The 3,293-nt window shown below is 46.9% G+C and overlaps 1 pseudogene; it reads left to right on the top strand.

Annotated features, from left to right (window-relative positions):
* The first annotated feature begins 2,460 nt into the window (after positions 1-2,460).
* On the top strand, positions 2,461-2,883 carry LOC149991496 (ATP synthase F(0) complex subunit C2, mitochondrial pseudogene; annotated as a pseudogene).
* The last annotated feature ends 410 nt before the right edge of the window (positions 2,884-3,293 follow it).

Here is a 3,293-nt window from a genome sequence, read left to right as displayed (position 1 = left end):
TGTTATCAATCATTATAAGAGCAATTCAGTGTTCCTCTCTTATAACACAACCCAGGCATGCATCTAGGCCCAACTTTATTCCCTCTTGGAGAACCAGTTCATGCTGACTCTGGCTACTGCTTTTGCTGTGAATAGTAAAGTCCTTTATCTCTGACCCAGGAGTCTCATTCTTCTGCTTACTTCCATGAAACAGGATAGATTTTTAGCTTGCAAGTGGGGTAAAATCTCAGAGTTTTACAGTTTTGGACATTGTCTACACCTATCAGACACTGATTCCAAGGTGCTCAGGTCAGGCACTAACACCAGATTCCTCATACCAAGCACTAAGTCCTGTCTTCCCCCTGCCAGATACCAACTCCCAAATTATGCTGTAAACTACTTCCTCTCCAATTTGTCCTTCAGAGGCTAACTCCATACTAATAGCCCTAGAACCTATCTCCTACTTTTTGTTTCAGAGACTGAGTCTTGTCATTTCCTATCAGAAATCAGTTCAGGAGCTCTTCCTCCAAAGGATAAGTCCCGAACTGTGCCACAAGCAACTAAGTTCCCCAATTCCCCCTCCAGAGACCAAGTCCTTATTTCAGCTGCAGAATCTAAGTCTCCATTTTAAGTCCTGAGATGAAGTAGTCAATATTCATTGCAGATGCTAAGTCCCAATTTTCTTAAGTGGTCACCAAAACTGTCTAACAACCTGACCTCAACAGAGTATTTCATACCATTTCTCATACAGAGGAGAAAATAAATAGGAAGAGACTGGCAAAGGTGGACACTAATATCTCCCACAGAAGATACAGAGTCCTTTTAAAACTGATCCTAGGGAAAACAGGAACAATAAGCAACCCTGAGCAGGGCCTTCCTACCCGCTGTAGCTGGGTAGTCTTTAAATAATACCCAGGAACCTGGAAGTCCCGTTTGTTGAGTAGAAGAGGTTATAGAGCAGTGAGACTGACATGGGACAACCTCAGGGGCCAACACTAAGGGTGAAGAAGCCTTTTAAAAAGGGTCCACTGGGGAAAAAGGATGAATCCAAATGCCATTGTTTGTTCCCCCAGTGGAGTTGGCTGAACCTGAGCACTTAGTGGTCTCATGTTTTGTGCAGGGGAGGGAAGAGTTGATGAGAATAGCACAAGTCAACCCTGAGGTTCTCCCTGCTGAGTGCAATGACCTTTCAGGAGAGGCACTACAGGAACTGCAAGGATCTGAAACCCCAAAACGGCTCTCCATTTCTGCACCCAGCTGGTCTTCCAATAACTACCAGGGATCTATGGCCCCAGTTCATCATGTGGGAGAGGTTGAAGAGCAGTGGAATCCCATGGGATGACCCCAGGGGTCAATGTAAAGTGTGCACAGATCTTTCAAGGAAACCTTTTGTGGAACAGGGACTATTTGAAACCTCATCAAAGCTCCTCCCTCTTCAGCCAGCTAGCCACGTGACATTGTCACTCTGGTGACATGGTCTGGAAGGTAGATTGGCTTGTTCAGCTTCACTCTGGAAACTAAATTGATTTGCTTAACCCCCATGGACCTCCACACAAGGTGCAGACGCCTTTTAAGAGGTAAGTTCCAGATACCTAGCTTTTTGGAGGCTTCAACGGAGGATAGGCTTGCTGGGCCAAGGCTTCCCACATCTGCAACCAATGGAACAAACACCAGAAGCCCCTGGGGTCTCTGCAGAGGGTGTAGAGGTCTTATTGACATTCAGAGTTGGTCCCTACCTCCAGACCAAGCTTGACCAACTGCAATAGTTAATCATGCTACTGCAACCCCAGTGACTTCTTGGCCTTGATTATCAGCGGGGAGAAATCAGATAGCATCTGAAATGACTGGATGAGCTGTGAGGGCCTCTGCCTTGAAGGAAGAAGCCTTTTAGGCAGAATTTCAGCAGACCAGGGGCCATATGAAACCTGACACTGTACTTCCCCACCTGCAGATAGCTAATAACTGCCTTAAAATAGTCCTGGTTATCCTCTCATCCCAATTCTTAACCTGAGGAGGTCAAAAAGAAGCAGGATAGGCAAGACCAGGAGGCCCTAGGGACCTCTGCAGGGATTCAGAGGTGAACGATGTCTCTGAGAAGTCCATGGGGGCCATCATAGAGCATCCAGAGATCAGTTAGAACAGACCTACTGTGGAACCGGAGTGATCCCAATCCTCAAGATGTGTTCCCCCAATTTCAACTGAAGCCAGCTAGCTCACCAGTCTCAAACAAGGAACTTCCTGGCCCTGTTTCTAACCCATACCTAACCCTAACCCTTAAATTGAACACTGAACTCAACCTAAACTTAACCCTAACACTGATTCTGACCATGAACCCAACCGTAACCCTAAACCTACTTCTAAACCTGACTGTAAACCCTAATACCAAAGCTAACCATAAACTAGATCCTAAATATTATCTGATCATGTTCTGTCTTTTCTGCACTGGGGCATCTCTTCTGCTCCAACTTTCATCCCCTGAAAATGTATACCTGTGCCAAGTTTGTCTCCACCCACTCCTTGGTCAGGAGGACCTCTCAGCTGCTGAGTCAATTGCTGTCTGCAGTGGCACTGAAAGGACCGTAGACACTGACAGATGAGAGCCTCCGCAGCCTGGCACCCCCATGTTCCTTGCCAGACCTCACTTATTTCTAGCTGCAGCTTCCAAACCAGCAACATTTCAAGGGGCATTGACAAAGCAGCCAAGTTCATTGGGGCTGCCACAACAGGGGCGGCTGGCTCTGGGACTTCTATTGGGACTGTGTTTGGGAGCCTCATCATTGGTGATGCCAGGAACCCTTCTCTAAAGCAACAGCTCTTCTCCTACCCATTCTGGGCTTTGCCCTCACAGAGGCCATAGGGCTCTTTTGCCTGATGGTGGCCTTTCTCACCCTCTTTGTTGTGTGAATGAGCCGTCTCCACCACCTCCCCTGGCTCTTTCTCCCATGTCTCATCTGCCTATGTTTTGTTTTGTTTTACTTCCTATATCTTCCCAGGCAGCCTGGAGAAAGTGGTTGACTGAGGGTTTGACAGAGGGAAAATGAGTAAGTACTGTATTAATAAGGGAAAAATTTCCTGATCATGACCCTGACTCTAACGCTAAACCTTAACCTAGCCCTAAACTTTATTTTTACCCTAAAACTATCCCTAACCATGAACCTGACCCTGACTTAAACCTAACCAGAACACTGACCATCACCTAGAACCTGACCCAACTCTACCTCTAACCCAAATCCTGACCCTGACAATAAACTTGACCCTCTCGGACCCCTCCCCCACATACAATGCCACAACGTGGGGAACAGACCACATGATGA

Source organism: Furipterus horrens, unplaced genomic scaffold (genome assembly GCF_987537825.1).
Source record: "Furipterus horrens unplaced genomic scaffold, mFurHor1.1.pri manual_scaffold_17, whole genome shotgun sequence".
In the NCBI taxonomy this organism is placed as follows: domain Eukaryota; kingdom Metazoa; phylum Chordata; class Mammalia; order Chiroptera; family Furipteridae; genus Furipterus; species Furipterus horrens.
The sequence above is the reverse complement of the archived record's forward strand: the minus strand, read 5'-3'. Positions and strand labels throughout refer to the sequence as shown.